Genomic DNA, 20,059 nt, shown 5'->3' on the forward strand with positions numbered 1-20,059 from the left:
GAAAGCTTGAAAATATTAATGTTTTTGTATTTTGTATCATAATTAGGATATACAATTGGCATAGGCAAGCCTGAAAGCCCAGGCTAATTTTCGTGCTTTTCCTGGAGCGAGTTGAAGGTTTGTGGTCCTTAATGCTAAACTGTGTAACAGTAGAATGCACACTGGAATAGTCTTGTGTCCTATTTTGCTCGAGGCCTGTTGGCATATCCACAAAGGAACTGAACTGTCAGTGTGCTGTTTTCCCAGTTAGCTACACTTACCCTTGTATGGAACCATTATCAAAAAGGGTTTCACCAGGCAGGAAATAGCAAATACAGTAAAAACAAGCTTAGCTTCCCATCACTGTCAAACTTTGCTACAGATATACCATGTTTTAAGAACCGATTCAAGCCGTAAGGACAACAAATATTCAAAGCACAAAGACCCCGAGTTACTGTAATTGAAGGCTTGAATCTGCACATGAAGTGAAACATTATTGCTGTAATTCTCCCTGAAATTTTCACTTGCATCCCTTATAATTCTTTTGCCAGTTAAAATAATTACTGAAGTATGATGAGTAAGCTAAATGGTTACTCAGTATTGCCGTGAGATGTTTGTATATTAGATGTTGCTGGCATCTCATCCAAACTTTTCTGGCGATGGTGATGCCGTAAAAGATCTCCCAGACACCAGAGGGATTCTGACCAAACTTTCTTGTTTTCTTTAGAAATGTGCTAACTGGAAACTGTGGATCTCTGTATTCAAAACAGAAAATTATGGCTTTTCAATACTACTTTGAATTTTCAACACGCTTGATGTGTGATTTCCTCTGATTAAGCTTTTAAAATTGGCATGTTGGGAATTGTCAAGCTTCTGTTTCAATGAATACTAATTAAATTACAATGGCAGTGCTTTAAACTGTACACTTGTTGAAAGAAAACATGAAAGCATGTTCTAAGGTCTTTTGACAATTTTTTCACCAGTATTTCAGAACTGTTAAAAGTAGCAAGTGGGGAATCCTTTTTGGATTTTCCAGTTATTCTGCAGTGTATATTGTATTCTACGTTAACTAATCTAGCAGATCTCTTAGTTTGCATCTCCTAATTAATGGACAACTGATCATTTCATTTTTTCCTGCTGCCTGTGGATCTTTTGTACTTGAGTCTAACTTTGTTCTTTCAGAATATATTTTAACAGTTAAAACCCATAACTGTGGCCTTTTATAACCTTCCGCAGTGACCTTCCGATGCAAACGAGGCTCTCATAACAGCAATTGAAAGTAGATGGGGGGGACTTTGAAGTAAAACCCCCCGCAACCGTTATAAGGCGATTTTTGGACCTGTGTTGCTGAGGAGGTTTCCTCAGTCGATGACAAATAATGCAAGAGGGAATTCATTAATGAATAGAAAAAGCTGGAAATACTCAGCATGTCAGGCAGCATCTGTGGTGAGAGAAAGAGAGTTAACGTTTCAGATCGATGACCTTTCATCAGAACTTATCAGAACTGGGTTCTGATGAAAGGTGGGGGAGCCATTGGACACATTAAATTTGCTCCTTCCAACAAACCACGCAAAATTTATATTCTCGCACTCCCCAACACACTTACTCACATTAGAGAAATACACAATCATAAGTAAAACTTCCAATAAGATACAATGGGCTAGAAATTCGGGATTAATGCTATCGACGGTTTTTTTAGCACCGGAATACTGCTATCGCTGGACGCCGTAAAATTCACCAAATGGTGACCAGTGATAGCAGTAAATCCGGCTTTGCACAACTGCATTTGTGCGTGGAGCCAAATTCACCGATCTTAAAAAAAATGGACCTTCTGCGCATGCGCAAATTTTTTCCCCCCCGATTTTTTTCTTCCGATTTTTTTTTTCTTCCCGCAATTACGGTCAGCTGTCAGGGTGTGCCCGCGCATGTGCAGTATACCCGGGTCTCAATCTGCCATTTTTCACAGACCAGACAACATGCATCATCATAGGCAGTCCCTCGGAATCGAGCAAGATTTGCTTCCACTTTTAGATTGAGTCCTTAGGTGGTTGAACAGGTCAATATGAGAGCCACAGTCCCTGTCACAGGTGGGACAGATAGTCATTGAGGGTAAGGGACGGTGGGACAGATTTGCTGCGCGTTCCTTCCGCTGCCTGCTAATATGCCTTTACTATACAGTACAAATGCACACAAGGCTCATACTGGAGAGAAGGTGACTCTGTGACTAGTCCTTTATTAGCCAACACTGAAGTGGAGAAGATGGATAGAGCTTCCCCTTTTATACCTGAAAGTCCAGGTTGGAAGTATCTCCCACAAGTTCACCACCAAGTGGTCAGTGTTCTCACAGTGCACAACTTAGGTCAGTTTATACATGGATTACAATGACAGTAGAATACATGACATCACCTCCCCACCCCCCCCCCCACCCAAAGTCTTATTGGGATCACAGGTTAAGTCTCTCTGGTGGTTTACACTCCCTTGTAGAGCACCTGAGTTGGGGCTCCGGTTGTTGGGCGCTGGCCTGAGTGTCTGCTGTTTGCGGTGCCTCAGGCCTGTCCGGACTGCCCATAGTGACTGGGCTCTCCTCCACTTGGTTCCGGTGTTCGGTCACCTGTGGTGGAGTGAAATCTACATCGTGTTCTTCCTCTGCTTCTTCAATGGGGTTGCTGAAACTTCCTTTTTGTTTGATCCACGTGTTTGCGGCAGATTTGTCCATTGGTAAGTTTAACTACCAGAATCCTATTCCCCTCTTTGGCAACCACAGTGCCTGCGAGCCATTTGGGCCCTGCAGTGTAGTTGAGGACAAAGACAGGTCATTGACATCAATACATCGCGTCCTCGCATTCCTGTCATGGTAGTCACATTGTGCCCAAGGCCTGCTCTCGACAATTTCTTTCATGGTGGGGTGTATAAGGGGTAACCTGGTTTTGAGCGTCCTTTTCATTAGCAGCTCTGCGGGTGGAACCCCTGTGAGCGAGTGTGGTCGGGATCTATTGGCCAACAGGAGGCATGATAAGTGGCTTTGTAGGGAACCCCCTTGGATTCTGAGCATCCTCTGTTTGATTATCTGCACTGCTCGTTCCGCCTGGCCGTTTGAGGCCGTTCTGACATGGTTGATACCATTTCCTGCCATGAAGTCCTGGAATTCAATGCTTGTAAAGCACAGGCCATTGTCGCTGACCAAAACGTCCGGTGACCATGGGCGGCGAACATTGCCCGTAGACTTTCTACCGTGGTAGAGGATGTGCTTGAATTGAGAATGTCGCACTCGATCCATTTGGAGTAGGCGTCTACTACAACCAAAAACATTTTTCCCATGAAAGGACCTGCGTAGTCTTAATGGATGCGTGACCATGGCTTGGCGAGCTAGGACCAGGGGCTAAGGTGGGCTTCCCTGGGCGAATTGTCCAGCTGGGCACACGTGTTGCACCTGCAAACACAAAGTTCCAGGTCTGCATCTATCCCTGGCCACCAAACTGGCAATTGCCTTCATCATGACAATGATCATTGTGGAGTTCTCGGATGGACGCCTCTCTGCCCATCTGGGGCATGACTACTCGGTTTCCCCACAGCAGGCAATCGGCCTGAATCGAGAGTTCATCCTTGCGCCTGTGAAATTGTTTAAATTCCTCAGGGCATGACCTGTACGTGGCTGCCCAGTCCCCATTCAGGACACATTTCTTAACTGACAGTAGCGGGTCTCTATTTGTCCAGACTTTGATCTGACAGGCTGTCACGGGTGAGCCTTCGCTTTCGAAAGCTTCAACAGCCATGACCATCTTCTCTAGACCAATATGTTGAGGAACCAACTAGGGGGGAGGCCATCTTAGACTGGGTGTTGTGTAATGAGAGAGGATTAATTAGCAATCTCATTGTGCGAGGCCCCTTGGGGAAGAGTGACCATAATATGGTGGAATTCTGCATTAGGATGGAGAATGAAACAGTAATTTCAGAGACCATGGTCCAGAACTTAAAGAAGGGTAACTTTGAAGGTATGAGGCGTGAATTGGCTAGGATAGATTGGCGAATGATACTTAGGGGGTTGACTGTGGATGGGCAATGGCAGACATTTAGAGACCGCATGGATGAATTATAACAATTGTACATTCCTGTCTGGCGTAAAAATAAAAAAGGGAAGGTGGCTCAACCGTGGCTATCTAGGGAAATCAGGGATAGTATTAAAGCCAAGGAAGTGGCATACAAATTGGCCAGAAATAGCAGCGAACCTGGGGACTGGGAGAAATTTAGAACTCAGCAGAGGAGGACAAAGGGTTTGATTAGGGCAGGGAAAATGGAGTACGAGAAGAAGCTTGCAGGGAACATTAAGGCGGATTGCAAAAGTTTCTATAGGTATGTAAAGAGAAAAAGGTTGGTGAAGACAAACGTAGGTCCCCTGCAGTCAGAATCAGGGGAAGTCATAACGGGGAACAAAGAAATGGCAGACCAATTGAACAAGTACTTTGGTTCGGTATTCACTAAGGAGGATACAAACAACCTTCCGGATATAAAAGGGGTCAGAGGGTCTAGTAAGGAGGGGGAACTGAGGGAAATCTTTATTAGTCGGGAAATTGTGTTGGGGAAATTGATGGGATTGAAGGCCGATAAATCCCCAGGGCCTGATGGACTGCATCCTAGAGTACTTAAGGAGGTGGCCTTGGAAATAGCGGATGCATTGACAGTCATTTTCCAACATTCCATTGACTCTGGATCAGTTCCTATGGAGTGGAGGGTAGCCAATGTAACCCCACTTTTTAAAAAAGGAGGGAGAGAGAAAACAGGGAATTATAGACCGGTCAGCCTGACCTCAGTAGTGGGTAAAATGATGGAATCAATTATTAAGGATGTCATAGCAGTGCATCTGGAAAATGGTGACATGATAGGTCCAAGTCAGCATGGATTTGTGAAAGGGAAATCATGCTTGACAAATCTTCTGGAATTTTTTGAGGATGTTTCCAGTAAAGTGGACAAAGGAGAACCAGTTGATGTGGTATATTTGGACTTTCAGAAGGCTTTCGACAAGGTCCCACACAAGAGATTAATGTGCAAAGTTAAAGTACATGGGATTGGGGGTAGTGTGCTGACGTGGATTGAGAACTGGTTGTCAGACAGGAAGCAAAGAGTAGGAGTAAACGGGTACTTTTCAGAATGGCAGGCAGTGACTAGTGGAGTGCTGCAAGGTTCTGTGCTGGGGCCCCAGCTGTTTACATTGTACATTAATGATTTAGACGAGGGGATTAAATGCAGTATCTCCAAATTTGCGGATGATACTAAGTTGGGTGGCAGTGTGAGCTGCGAGGAGGATGCTATTAGGCTGCAGAGTGACTTGGATAGGTTAGGTGAGTGGGCAAATGCATGGCAGATGAAGTATAATGTGGATAAATGTGAGGTTATCCACTTTGGTGGTAAAAACAGAGAGACAGACTATTATCTGAATGGTGACAGATTAGGAAAAGGGATGGTGCAACGAGACCTGGGTGTCATGGTACATCAGTCATTGAAGGTTAGCATGCAGGTACAGCAGGCGGTTAAGAAAGCAAATGGCATGTTGGCCTTCATAGCGAGGGGATTTGAATACAGGGGCAGGGAGGTGTTGCTACAGTTGTACAGGGCCTTGGTGAGGCCACACCTGGAGTATTGTGTACAGTTTTGGTCTCCTAACTTGAGGAAGGACATTCTTGCTATTGAGGGAGTGCAGCGAAGGTTCACCAGATTGATTCCCGGGATGGCGGGACTGACCTATCAAGAAAGATTGGATCAACTGGGCTTGTATTCACTGGAGTTCAGAAGAATGAGAGAGGACCTCATAGAAACGTTTAAAATTCTGACGGGTTTAGACAGGTTAGATGCAGAAAGAATGTTCCCAATGTTGGGGAAGTCCAGAACCAGGGGTCACAGTCTGAGGATAAGGGGTAAGCCATTTAGGACCGAGATGAGGAGAAACTTCTTCACCCAGAGAGTGGTGAACCTGTGGAATTCTCTACCACAGAAAGTAGTTGAGGCCAATTCACTAAATATATTCAAAAGGGAGTTAGATGAAGTCCTTACTACTCGGGGGATCAAGGGTTATGGCGAGAAAGCAGGAAGGGGGTACTGAAGTTTCATGTTCAGCCATGAACTCATTGAATGGCGGTGCAGGCTAGAAGGGCTGAATGGCCTGCTCCTGCACCTATTTTCTATGTTTCTATGTTTCTATGTTTCTATCTCAGCAGCATGCTCGGTTGCCCCCTCGGTGGTGGCTTGTGGGAGCCTGCTGAGTGCATCGGCGCAGTTTTCGGTGCCCGGTCTGTGCCAAATTGTATAGTAATAGGCGGCTAACATGAGTGCCCACCTCTGTATGCGGGCCGACGCATTTGCATTTATGGCCTTGTTGTCGGCCAAAAGGGACGTTAGGGGTTTGTGATCTGTCTCCAGCTCAAATTTCCTGCCAAACAAGTACTGGTGCATTTTTTTTTACTGCATATACACATGCATGCGCTTCCTTTTCTACCATCCTGTAGCCCCTTTCTGCCTGGGACAGACTTCTGGAGGCATAAGCTACCGGCTGTAACTGACCCTTGGCATTAACATGCTGCAAAACACACCCGACCCCATAGGACGAAGCATTGCACATTAAAACAAGTTTCTGACAATGGGTCATATAGCGTTAACAGATTGTTGGCGCATAACAAGTTGCGTGCTTTGTCAAAAGTCCTTTCCTGGCTGTCCCCCCAGACCTATTCACGACCTTTGTGTAGGAGCACGTGTAGCGGCTCTAACAGCGTGCTCAATTTGGGAAGAAAGTTTCCAAAATAGTTCAGGATCCCCAGGAACGAACGCAGCTCCATCGTGTTATGGGGTCTGGTTGCTCCCTGGATCGCTTCTGTTTTGGATGAAGTAGGTCTGATCCAGTCTGCTGCAACCCTCATCCCCAGGAATTCTACCTCTGGAGCTAGGAAGACGCACTTCGCCTTTCTCAGTCGCAGACCTACCCGGTCCAGTCTGCGTAGCACCTCCTCCAGGTTGTGGAGGTGTTCTTCAGTATCGCAACCCGTGATGAGGATGTCGTCTTGAAAAACCACCCTCCTTGGAATCGACTTCAGGAGACTTTCCATGTTTCGTTGAAAGATCGTGGCGGCCGAGCGAATCCCAAACGGACATCTGTTGTACTCAAACAACCCCTTGTGTGTCGTGATGGTGGTCCGCTTCTTCGACTCACTCGCCAGCTCCTGGGTCATGTAAGCTGAGGCCAGGTCCAATTTTGAAAAAAAGTTTGCCACCGGATTGCTTCGCAAAGAGGTCCTCCGCTCTCGGTAGCGGGTACTGGTCTTGGAGTGACTGACACCTGATTGATGGTGGTCTTGTAATCACCACATATCCTGACCGACCCATCCGCCTTGAGCATCGGCACAATCGGGCTCGCCCAGTCACTGAATTTGACTGGCGAGGTGATGCCTTCCCTCAGCAGGCGGTCCAATTCGCCTTCTATCTTTTCCCGCATCAGGTACGGCACCGCTCTGGCTTTGTGGTGTATTGGCCTGGCGTCCGGGTTTATGTGAATCACTACCTTGGTCCCCATGAAAGTGCCAATGCGGGTTGAAATAGTGAGTCAAATTTGTCCAGGACCTGTGAGCATGATAGTCGCTCCACGGAAGAAATTGCATTAACATCGCCCCATTCCCAGTTCATGACAGCAAACCAACTCCTCCCCAGTAGTGCGGGACCGTCCCCCGGGACAATCCAGAGTAGCAATCTGTTCTCTGAATCTTTGTGAGTCACGACTACTGTGGTGCTGCCTAGCACCGGAATGATCTCCTTTCTATATGTCCATAGCTGTGCGTCAATCGGCAATAATTTTGGCCCCCTGGCCTTGGACGCCCACAACTTGTCGAACTGTTTGACACTCATCAGGGACTGGCTGGCTCCCGTGTCTAGCTCCATTGATACTGGGATGCCATTGAGGAGCACTTTCATCATTATCGGTGGCGTCCTGGTGTGTGAACTATATATGTGCTCCACATGAACTCGCTGAACTTCAGCTTCCAGCGATTTCCCCCAGTGTCCATTTGGCCTCGTAGGGCTTACATCGGGCCCGTCCTCCTCGTACATCAACCTGGCTGCAGGCTTCCTGCACCTACGCGCCAAGTGACTGTTGACGTTGCAGTTTCTGCAGGTATAGTGCTGATACCTGCAAGCTCTGGCTGTGTGTTTGCCTCCAACCCTCCAACATGAGCCGTTGTTGGAAACAAAAGGTCCATTACCAGTCGATCGTCTCTAACTGTCTCTGTAACTGTCCTTAAATGCACCATTGACTGGTGTTGATGGTCCCATTACTGGCCGCATTGCCCCTTGCGATGGCATGAATCGCCGTTCAGCTAGCCATTGTCTCTGTTGAATTCCCCCTTTGGGTTCGACTACATGCTCGGGCATGTCCGATTGCCCCTGTCTGCCTGGAGAACTGTGTGCCGCGTTAACAATGTTGACTCCCTGTCCATTTGCTGCATTTAAACCAAGATTTTTGTCAAACATCATTCTGGTCTCTTCCTCCCCTGAGATAAATGTCGGCCATCAAAGCCGCCGTTTGCAGGGTCAAGTCTTTGGTCTCAATCAGTTTCCTGAAAACCCCAGCGTGCCCAATGCCCTCAATAAAAAAAGTCTCGCAGCATCTCCGCTCTGCATGCATCTGGGAACTTAGATAGGGTCGCCGGAGATCTGCCACAAAGTCTAGAACGCTTTGCCCTTCTCGCCGCCGGTGCGTGTAAAACCGGTGTCTCGCCATGTGCATGCTGCTCGCCGGTTTAAAGTGTTCCCCGATCAACTTACTGAGCTCTTCAAAAGTCTTGTCTGCCGGCTTTTCTGGTGCTCGAAGGTCCTTCATCAGGGAGTATGTCCTGGATCCACAAACCGTCAGGAGATGAGCCCTGCGTTTGTCGGCCGAATCCTGTCCCAGCCATTCCTTAGTGACGAAACTTTGCTGTAGTCTCTCAAGAAAATCGTCCCAATCATTACCAACACAGTACCTCTCGTCTGTGCTGCTAGTGGCCATGCTCGCGTGGTTTAAATCCGAATTTCTCGTCGCCAATAATATGTCCTTACTATACAGTACAAATGCACACGAGGCCCATACTAGAGAGAAGGTCACTCTGTGACCAGTCCTTTATTAGCTAGCATTGAAGTGGAGAAGATGGGTGGAGCTTCCCTTTTATACCCGAAAGTCCAGGTTAGGAGTGTCTCCCACAAGTTCACCACCTAGTGATCAGTGTTCTGACGGTGTACAACTTAGGTCAGTTTATACATGGATTACAATGACAGTAGAATACATGACACCTGCGCTTGTTTTTTGCATGTACTTGGCGATGAGACTCGAGGTGCTCAATGCCCTCTCAGATGCACTGACTCCACTTCGGGCAGTCCCTGGCCAGGGACTCCCAGGTGTCGGTGGGGATGCCGCATTTTATCAGGGAGGTTTTGAGGGTGTCTTGTAACATTTCCTCTGCCCACCCTTGGCTTGTTTGCCATGAAGGAGCTCCGAGTAGAGCGCCTGCTTTGAGAGTCTCGTGTCTGGCATGCGGACAATGTGGCTGACATCATGCAGGGTGAATAATGCAGGCAGAGAGCCAAGAAATTCAGTTCCGATGCAAACGAGGCTCTCAACAGCAATTGAAAGTAGACGGGGGGACTTTAATAGGAGGGGTCGAAGTAACCATTATGAGACGATTTTGAACCTGTGTTGCTGAGGAGGTTTCCTCAGTCGATGACATTCGGAGGGACCACAAGCAGTGCAGGAAAAGGTGGAATGACCATTGCATTGTAAGTAATATTTTTATTGATGCACTCCTTGATTACTTAAATTGTAAATCTGACAAGTTGCTATAGGTAGTGTTGCACCTTGTTTGCCATGAATGATAGTTACAAATTACTAAGACTGTTTTTTGATATCTTAAAAGATGTTTCTGCATGTCGATGTCTTCGTCATGAATCACGTGCAACTACCAGGCCCATTAAACAGACGACTGTATTAAATGCACACAGTATGGTATAAGTGCTTTGATGGCTATCTGTGTGTGCCACAAGAGCAGAAGGGCCCCCTGGTAACCATTCCTATTGTCATTTTTTTCAGGAAAAGTTGTCGCACAACTGCCGCAAGCAGCGGCGCATCGGCAGTGGTCCACCCCGAACCATGTCATTGACGGACTTGGAGGAGTGAGTGGCTGATCTCCTTGGTGCCTCCGGGAGGTCAACTAACCATGCGGGTGCTGAGCCCATGTTCGAAACTGAGGGTAAGTCCTGCAAAATCCCCGGGATGGGTTGGCCATGTGATGTACTGTCTGTGGACTCGGGTTCGGGCAATGTGATGCAGTGTCTCTCGACGACATAAAATGCAATAGTGGTGGTCCTTCAAATACACCTGCTATGTAACTTTACTCATGTCACACTGCCCCCTGCCTTGCTGCTAACCACTCGTCAATTGTTTTCTATTTTGCAGATGAGGATTCTGAGGCGCCACATTTTCCAGTCGAAGCCTCCACCTCAGCCCATCATGTGTGGGTAGAAGAGGCGGATGAGGGCCACGCCGAGGACCCTCCACGGGAGGAACAAGACGATGAAGCTGTTGTGGGGGTGGAGGGGCCGATGCAGTCGCCACCTCTTTTAGCTGCCGCCACAAGTTCTTCAGAGGAAGCCACATTCCTCTTGCCGTCTCTTCAGAGGGTTGAGTCGGCAAAACCGGTCTGCTGAAAGACAGGCAGACGTACACCTGGATATGGTGGGACTGTCAAGGGAGAGCATCGAGCTCAACCGACAGCTTCTCGAGGTCCTGGGTGGAATTTCCGGCAACATTGAGGCACTATCTGCGGACATGAGGGAGGGCAAGTCACAGATTGTAGCTGCAACGCGGGAGAACACCGAGGCTGTCAATGCCCAGTGCAATTGATGGTCTCTACATTTGGCACTACAGTCATACCACCCAGACCGACAGTACTTGTGAGTGCTGAGGCCAAGCAAGAGCCTTGCCACGCAGAACCAGGCCTTTCATACCCCGAGCTTCTCCAGGAGGTCCAATGGCGTCTCCATTGTCTCTCCTCCAACAACAGCAGCACACCGTCTTGGTCCCAATGCGGATAGGGGCAAGAAGTGAGGGGCGGGGATGGGGCGATGGTTAGGATGAGGAGTGGTAAAGGAGCCGCAGTTAAAAGACGTTTGGTGCAGGGTTGTTGTTTTGTTGCTGTTTTGCTATTGTTTTTCTGTTTTGATAATTTTATAAAAGTTTGAAAAGTTTTACAAATAGCGTTCAAGTTAAAAATTAATTTAAGTTTCAAAATTTAAGTTGACAAAGTTTCATAAATTTCCAGATGTTTCATAAATTTACAAATGTTTTATAAATTCTTTTGTTCGCCTTAACCATTCTTGTGCAGTGTCTCATTTGCAGAATAAGAGGGGAAACAGTCAACATGATGGGATAGCGTGGGCAGGCAACGTGAAAGTGCCGTTCACTGTTCAAGCAAAGCTTTGAATTATGAGCTGATGATGTAAGACTTATGCAGTGGTGAAAGCTCGACATTTTCTCCCATGGGTTCATCGCCAGGCTCCTCCTCATCGTCGTCGTCGTCCTCGCCCCCTCCTCCTCCCCCTCTCCTCCTCCCCTCTCTCCTGAGGTGGTCCTGCAGCCCCCTGTCCCTTCATGATAGCTAAGTTCTGTAGCATGCATAGAAACATAGAAAATAGGTGCAGGAGTAGGCCATTCGGCCCTTCGAGCCTGCATCACCATTCAATAAGATCATGGCTGATCATTCCCTCAGTACCCCTTTCCTGCTTTCTCTCCATACCCCTTGATCTCTTTAGCCGTAAGGGCCATATCTAACTCCCTCTTGAATATATCCAATGAACTGGCATCAACAACTCTCTGCAGCAGGGAATTCCACAGGTTAACAACTCTGAGTGAAGAAGTTTCTACTCATCTCAGTCCTAAATGGCTTACCCCTTATCCTTCGACTGTGTCCTCTGGTTCTGGACTTCCCCAACATCGGGAAGATTCTTCCTGCATCTAACCTGTCCAGTCCCGTCAGAATTTTATATGAGATCCCCTCTCATCCTTCTAAACTCCATTGAATACTGGCCCAGTCGATCGAGTCTCTCCTCTTATGTCAGTCCTGCCATCCTAGGGATCAGTCTGGTGAACCTTCGCTGCACTCCCTCAATAGCAAGAACGTCCTTCCTCAGATTAGGAGACTAAAACTCAACACAATATTCCAGTTGAGGCCTTACCAAGGCCCTATACAACTGCAGTAAGACCTCCCTGTTCCTATACTGAAATCCCTTAGCTATGAAGGCCAACATACCATTTGCCGCCTTCACTGCCTGCTGTACCTGCATGCCAACTTTCAATGACTGATGTACCATGACACCCAGGTCTCGTTGCACCTCCCCTTTTCCTAATCTGCCGCCATTCAGATAATATTCTGCCTTCGTGTTTTTGCCACCAAAGTGGATAACCCCACATTTATCCACATTACACTGTATCTGCCATGCATTTGCCCACTCACCTAACCTATCCAAGTCACCCTGCAGCCTCTTCGCATCCTCCTCACAGCTCACACCGCCACCCAGTTTAGTGTCATCTGCAAACTTGGAGATATTACACTCAATTCCTTCATCTAAATCATTGATGTATATTGTAAATAGCTGGGGACCCAGCACTGAGCCCAGCGGCATCCCACTAGTCACTGCCTGCCATTCTGAAAAGAACCTGTTTATCCCGACTCTCTGCTTTCTGTCTGCCAACCAGTTCTCTATCCATGTCAGTACATTACCCCCAATACCATGTGCTTTAATTTTGCAAACCAATCTTTTGTGTGGGACTTTGTCAAAAGCCTTTTGAACGTCCAAATACACCACATTCACTGGTTCTCCCTTGTCCACTCTACTATTTACATCCTCAAAAAATTCTAGAAGATTTGTCAAGCATAATTTCCCTTTCATATATCCATGCTGACTTGGACCGATCCTGTCACTGCTTTCCAAATGCGCTGCTATTTCATCTTTAATAATTGATTCCAACATTTTCCCCACGACTGATGTCAGACTAACCAGTCTATAATTACTCATTTTCTCTCTCCCTATTTTAAAAAGTGGTGTTACATTAGCTACCCTCCGGTCCTTAGGAACTGATGCAGAGTCGATAGACTGTTGGAAAATGATCACCAATGCATCCACTATTTCTAGGGCCACTTCCTTAAGTACTCAGGGATGCAGACTATCAAGCCCTGGGATTTATCAGCCTTCAATCCCATCAATTTCCTGAACACAATTTCCCGACTAATAAGGATTTCCTTCAGTTCCTCCTTCTCACTAGACCCTCAGTCCCCTCGTATTTCCAGAAAATTATTTGTGTCTTCCTTCGTGAAGCCAGAACTGAAGTATTTGTTCAACTGGTCTGCCATTTCTTTGTTCCCCATTGTAAATTCACCTGATTCTGACTGCAAGGGACCTACGTTTGTCTTCACTGATCTTTTTCTCTTCACATATCTATTGAAGCTTTTGCAGTCAGTTTTTATGTTCCCAACAATTTTCCTCTCATACTCTATTTTCTCCCTCCTAATTAAACCCTTTGTCCTCCTCTGCTGAATTCTAAATTTCTCCCAGTCCTCAGCTTTGCTGCTTTTTCTGGCCAATTTATATGCCTCTTCCTTGGATTTAACACTGTCCTTAATTTCCTTTGTTAGCCACGGTTGAGCCACCTTCCCCGTTTTATTTTTACTCCAGACAGAGATGTATAATTGTTGAAGTTCATCCATGTGATCTTTAAATGTTTGCCATTGCCTATCCACCGTCAACTCTTTAAGTATCATTCGCCAGTGTATTCGAGCCAATTCATGTCTCAAACCATCGAAGTTACCAGTGCAACGTGCTAGTCAGAGTAGGAATCGCCGGATAGCTCAGATGAATACGTGGCTTGAGGAATGGTGCAGAAGGGAGGGATTCAAATTCCTGGGACATTGGAACCGATTCTGGGGTAGGTGGGACCAGTACAAACTGGACGGTCTGCACCTGGGCAGGACCGGAACCAATGTCCTTGGGGGATTGTTTGCTAGTGCTGTTGGGGAGGAGTTAAACTAATATGGCAGGGGGATGGGAACCTATGCAGGGTGACAGAGGCAGAAGCAAAATATAGAAAGGAGAATAGTAAAAGTGGAGGACAGAGAAAGCCAAGTCAAAAAACAAAAAGGGCCACATTACAGCAAAATTCTAAAGGGGCATAGTGTGTTTAAAAAAAACAAGCCTGAAGGCTCTCTGCGAGGAATATTCGGAATAAGGTGGATGAATTAACTGCGCAGATAGCAGTTAACGAATACGATGTGATTGGCATCACGGAGACATGGCTCCAGGGGAACCAAGGCTGGGAACTCAACATCCAAGGGTATTCAGCATTTAGGAAGGATAGACAGAAAGGAAAAGGAGGCGTGGTGGCGTTGCTGGTTAAAGAGGAAATCAATGCAATTGTAAGGAATGACATTAGCCTGGATGATGTGGAATCGGTATGGATGGAGCTGCAGAATTCCAAAAGGCAGAAAACGCTAGTGGGTGTTGTGTATAGGCCGCCAAATAGTAGTAGTGAGGTTGGGGACAGCATCAAACAAGAAATAAGGGATGTGTGCAATAAAGGTACAACAGTAGTCATGGGCGACTTTAATCTACACATTGATTGGGCTAACCTAACTGGTAGCAATGGGCTGGAGGAGGATTTCCTGGAGTGTATTAGGGATGGTTTTCTAGACCAATATGTCGAGGAACCAACCAGGAAGCTGGCCATGTTAGACTGGGTGATGTGTGATGAGAAGGGACTAATTAGCAATCTTGTTGTGCGAGGCCCCTTGGGGAAAAGTGACCATAATATGGTAGAATTCCTTATTCAGATGGAGAGTGACAAAGTTAATTCGGAAACTAGGGTCCTGAACTTAAGGAAAGGTAATTTTGACGGTATGAGGCGTGAATTGGCTAGAATAGATTGGCAAATGATTCTAAAAGGGTTGACAGTGCATAGGCAAACATGGATAAACTTCAGCAAATGTACATCCCTGTCTGGAGTAAAAATAAAACTGGGAAGGTGGCTCAACCATGGCTAACAAAGAAAATTAAGGATAGTGTTAAAGCCAAGGAAGAGGACTGGGAGAAATTTAGAATTCAACAGAGGAGGACTAAGGGTTTAATTAAGAGGGGGAAAATAGAGTACGAGAGGAAGCTTGCAGGGAATATAAAAACTGACTGCAAAAGCTTCTATACATATGTGAAGAGAAAAAGATTAGTAAAGTCAAATGTAGGTCCCTTGCAGTCAGATTCAGGTGAAATTATAATGGGGAACAAAGAAATGGCAGACCAATTGAACCAATACTTCGGTTCTGTCTTCACGAAGGAAGATACAAATAACCTTCCGAAGGTACTAGGGGATAGTGGGTCGAGTGAGAAGAAGGTACTGAAGGATATCCTTATTAGGTGGGAAATTGTGTTAGAGAAATTGATGGGATTGAAGTCTGATAAATCCCCAGGGCCTGATAGTCTGCATCCCAGAGTGCTCAAGGAAGTGGCCCTGGAAATAGTGGATGCATTGGCGATCATTTTCCAACAGTCTATCGACTCTGGATCAGTTCCTATGGACTGGAGGGTAGCTAATGTTACACCACTTTTTAAAAAAGGACGAGAGAGAAAACGGGTAATTATAGACCGGTTAGCCTGACATCAGTTGGAATCGATCATGAAGGACGAATTAGCAGCGCATTTGGAAAGCGGTGACAGGATCGGATCAAGTCGGCATGGCTTTATGAAAAGGAAATCATGATTGCCGAATCTTCTGTAATTTTTGAGGATGTAACTAGTAGAGTGGACAATGGAGAACCAGTGGATGTGGTGTATTTAGACTTTCAGAAGGCTTTTGACAAGGTCCCGCACAAGAGATTGTTGTGCAAAATCAAAGCACATGGTATTGGGGGTAATATACTGATGTGGCTAGGGAACTGCTTGGCAGACAGGAAGCAGAGAGTCTGGATAAACGGGTCCTTTTCAGAATGGCAGGCAGTGATTAGTGGAGTGCCACAGGGCTCAGTGCTGGGACCTCAGCTCTTTACAATATACACCAAGTTTGCAGATGACGCTAAACTGGATGGCGGTGTGAGCTGTGAGGAGGACGCTAAGAGGCTGCAGATTGACTTGGACAGGTTAGGTGAGTGGGCAAATGCATGGCAAATGCATGGCAGATGCAGTATAATGTGGATAAATGTGAGGTTATCCATTTTGGGGGCAAAAACACGAAGGCAGAATATTATCTGAATGGCGGCAGACTAGGAAAAGGGGAGGTGCAACGAGACCTGGGTGTTATGGTTCATCAGTCACTGAAAGTGGGCATGCAGGTACAGCAGGTGGTAAAGAAGGCAAATGGTATGTTGGCCTTCAGAGCAAGGGGATTTGAGTATAGGAGCAGGGAGGTCTTACTGCAGTTGTCAGGGTCTTAGTGAGGCCTCACCTGGAATATTGTGTTCAGTTTTGGTCTCCTAGTCTGAGGAAGAACATTCTTGCTATTGAGGGAGTGCAGCGAAGGTTCACCAGACTGATTCCAGTGATGGCTGGGCTGTCATATGAGGAGAGACTGGATCAACTGGGCCTTTATTCACTGGAGTTTAGAAGGATGAGAGGGGATCTCATAGAAACGTATAAGATTCTGACAGGACTGGACAGGTTAGATGTGGGAAGAATGTTCCCGATGTTGGGGAAGTCCAGAACCAAGGAACATAGTCTTAGGATAATGGGTAGGCAATTTAGGACTGAGATGAGTAGAGAGGAAGCTTGAAGGGAACATTAAGACGGACTGTAAAAGCTTCTATAGATATGTAAAAAGAAAAAGGTTAGTAAAGACAAACGTAGGTCCCCTGCAGTCAGAATCAGGGGAAATCATAACGGGAAACAAAGAAATGGCAGACCAATTGAACAAGTACTTTGGTTCAGTATTCACTAAGGAGGACACAAACAACCTTCCGGATATAAAAGGGGTCAGACGGTCTAGTAAGAAGGAGGAACTGAGGGAAATCCTTATTAGTCGGGAAATTGTGTTGGGGAAATTGATGGGATTGAAGGCAGATAAATCGCCAGGGCCTCATGGTCTGCATCCCAGAGTACTTACGGAAGTGGCCTTGGAAATAGCGGATGCATTGACAGTCATTTTGCAACATTTCATAGACTCTGGATCAGTTCCTATGGAGTGGAGGTTAGCCAATGTAACCCCACTTGTTAAAAAAGGAGGGAGAGAGAAAACAGGGAATTATAGACTGGTCAGCCTGACATCGGTAGTGGGTAAAATGATGGAATCAATTATTAAGGATGTCATAGCAGCGCATTTGGCAAGAGGTGACATGATAGGTCCAAGTCAGCATGGATTTGTGAAAGGGAAATCATGCTTGACAGATCTTCTGAGAATTTTTTGAGGATGTTTCCAGTAGAGTGGACAAGGGAGCACCAGTTGATGTGGTGTATTTGGACTTTCAGAAGGTTTTCAGCAAGGTCCCACACAAGAGGTTAATGTGCAAAGTTAAAGCACATGGGAATTGGGGGTAGTGTGCTGACGTGGATTGAGAACTGGTTGTCAGACAGGAAGCAGAGAGTAGGAGTAAATGGGTACTTTTCAGAATGGCAGGCAGTGACTAGTGGGGTACCGCAAGGTTCTGTGCTGGGGCCCCAGCTGTTTACATTGTACATTAATGATTTAGACGAGGGGATTAAATGTAGTATTTCCAAATTTGCGGATGACAGTAAGTTGGGTGGCAGTGTGAGCTGCGAGGAGGATGCTATGAGGCTGCAGAGTGACTTGGATAGGTTAGGTGAGTGGGCAAATGCATGGCAGATGAAGTATAATGTGGATAAATGTGAGGTTATCCACTTTGGTGGTAAAAACAGAGAGACAGACTATCTGAATGGTGACAGATTAGGAAAAGGGGAGGTGCAACAAGACCAGGGTGTCATGGTACATCAGTCATTGAAGGTTGGCATGCAGGTACAGCAGACGGTTAAGAAAGCAAATGGCATGTTGGCCTTCATAGCGAGGGGATTTGAGTACAGGGGCAGGGAGGTGTTGCTACAGTTGTACAGGGCCTTGGTGAGGCCACACCTGGAGTATTGTGTACAGTTTTGGTTTCCTAACTTGAGAAAGGACATGCTTGCTATTGAGGGAGTGCAGCGAAGGTTCACCAGACTGATTCCCGGGATGGCGGGACTTTGTCATATCAAGAAAGACTGGATCAACTGGGCTTGTATTCACTGGAGTTCAGAAGAATGAGAAGGGATCTCATAGAAACGTTAAAAATTCTGACGGGATTAGACAGGTTAGATGCAGGAAGAATGTTCCCAATGTTGGGGAAGTCCAGAACCAGGGGTCACAGTCTAAGGATATGGGGTAAGCCATTTAGGACCGAGATGAGGAGAAACTTCTTCACCCAGAGAGTGATGAATCTGTGGAATTCTCTACCACAGAAAGTAGTTGAGGCCAATTCACTAAATATATTCAAAAAGGAGTTAGATGTCATCTTTACTACTAGGGGGATCAAGGGGCATGGCGATAAAGCAGGAATGGGGTACTGAAGTTGCATGTACAGCCATGAACTCATTGAATGGCGGTGTAGGCTCGAAGGGCCGAATGGCCTACTCCTTCACCTATTTTCTACGTTTCTATAGGCCCAAGTTTCCACACGCGCCTAGAACGGCGCAGTCCCGACCTGGACGCCCGTTTTTCGCGCCACAAAGTGCGCCTAAAAAAATCCTCGGTATTCTCCACCTACCTGCAGGTCCTCTGGCCCTCGGCGCAGCCAGCATGAGCTGTGGGGAGCGGAGCCAGGTCCCTGCGCTGAAAACAGTGCCGGGACCTCTGCACATGCGCGCTACATGGGGCACGCAAGTGCAGTAGCTCCAGGCGCTGAACTGTGTGGGAGGGGCCCGAAGCACGCAGCCCCTAGCCCTGGCTGAATGGCCTCACTGGGGCTGCGTGAATAAGGCTCCTCCCACGGCCAGCTCTTGCTCCCCCCCCGACCAGACCCGATACTCGCTCCCCGCCCCCCCCCTGCCTCCGGACCAGACCCGACACCCGCTCCCCGCTCCCCCCTGCCTCCGGACCAGACCCGACACCCGCGCCCTCCCCCCCCCCCCCCCCGACTGACCCGACCCGCGCTCCTGTTCCCGCTCCCCGCCTCCCCGACTGGACCCGATCCGCGCTCCTGTTCCCGCTCCCCTCACCCCCGACTGTACCCGACCCGACCCGCGCTCCTGTTCCCGCTCCCTGCCCCCCCGACTGGACCCGACCCGACCCGACCCGACCCGCGCTCCTGTTCCCGCTCCCCGCTCCCCGCTCCCCCGACTGGACCCGACCCGACCCGCGCTCCTGTTCCCGCTCCCCGCCCCCCCGACTGGACCCGACCCGCGCTCCTGTTCCCGCTCCCCGCCTGGACCCGACCCAACCCGCGCTCCTGTTCCCACTCCCCGACTGGACCCGACCCGCGCTCCTGTTCCCGCTCCCCGACTGAACCCCATCCGACCCGCGCTCCTGTTCCCGCTCCCCGCCCCCCCGACTGGACCCGACCCGACCCGCGCTCCTGTTCCCACTCCCCGCCCCCCCGACTGGACCCAACCCGACCCGCGCTCCTGTTCCCGCTCCCCACCCCCCCGACTGGACCGAACCCGACCCGCGCTCCCGCCCCCCCCGACCTGGCCCCCCCCCCCCCCCCACTGGACCCGACCCGACCTGACTCCCGCTCCCGGACTGGATCCGACCTGACCTCCCTCTCCCTCTCCCTCTCCCTCTCCCTCTCTGCCTCTCCCTCTCCCTCCCCCCCCGACCCGAACCGAATCTCCCCGACCCGACCCAACCCAATGCCACCTACCTGTAAATCTGGTGCTGGGGACGGGCCCTGCCCGAAGTCTCGGGCCGGCCCGTTCAGCCTTCGGTCCCGAAAGGCCTGCCTGAAGCACTTGCACACAGGTAGGAAGATGGTTTATTTAATCTTTTCTTTGCTTATAAATGTTTATTCAGGTTGGATTTATTTGTATAATATTTGTGTAAGTATAAATAAGGATT

The 20,059-nt window shown here is 47.9% G+C and overlaps 1 protein-coding gene and 1 long non-coding RNA gene across 2 annotated transcripts in view; both read left to right on the forward strand.

The window, feature by feature from the left end:
* Positions 1-20,059, forward strand: part of stk3 (serine/threonine kinase 3 (STE20 homolog, yeast)) — a 598,462-nt gene that overhangs the window by 193,906 nt on the left and 384,497 nt on the right. The gene's annotated exons all lie outside the window — the stretch shown is intronic.
* LOC139260664 (uncharacterized) lies at positions 54-11,237 on the forward strand. Its single transcript, XR_011592847.1, has 3 exons — positions 54-117; positions 10,076-10,235; positions 10,442-11,237. It is a non-coding gene; the product is annotated as an uncharacterized lncRNA (long non-coding RNA).

This window comes from Pristiophorus japonicus, chromosome 1, assembly GCF_044704955.1.
Source record: "Pristiophorus japonicus isolate sPriJap1 chromosome 1, sPriJap1.hap1, whole genome shotgun sequence".
In the NCBI taxonomy this organism is placed as follows: Eukaryota; Metazoa; Chordata; class Chondrichthyes; family Pristiophoridae; genus Pristiophorus; species Pristiophorus japonicus.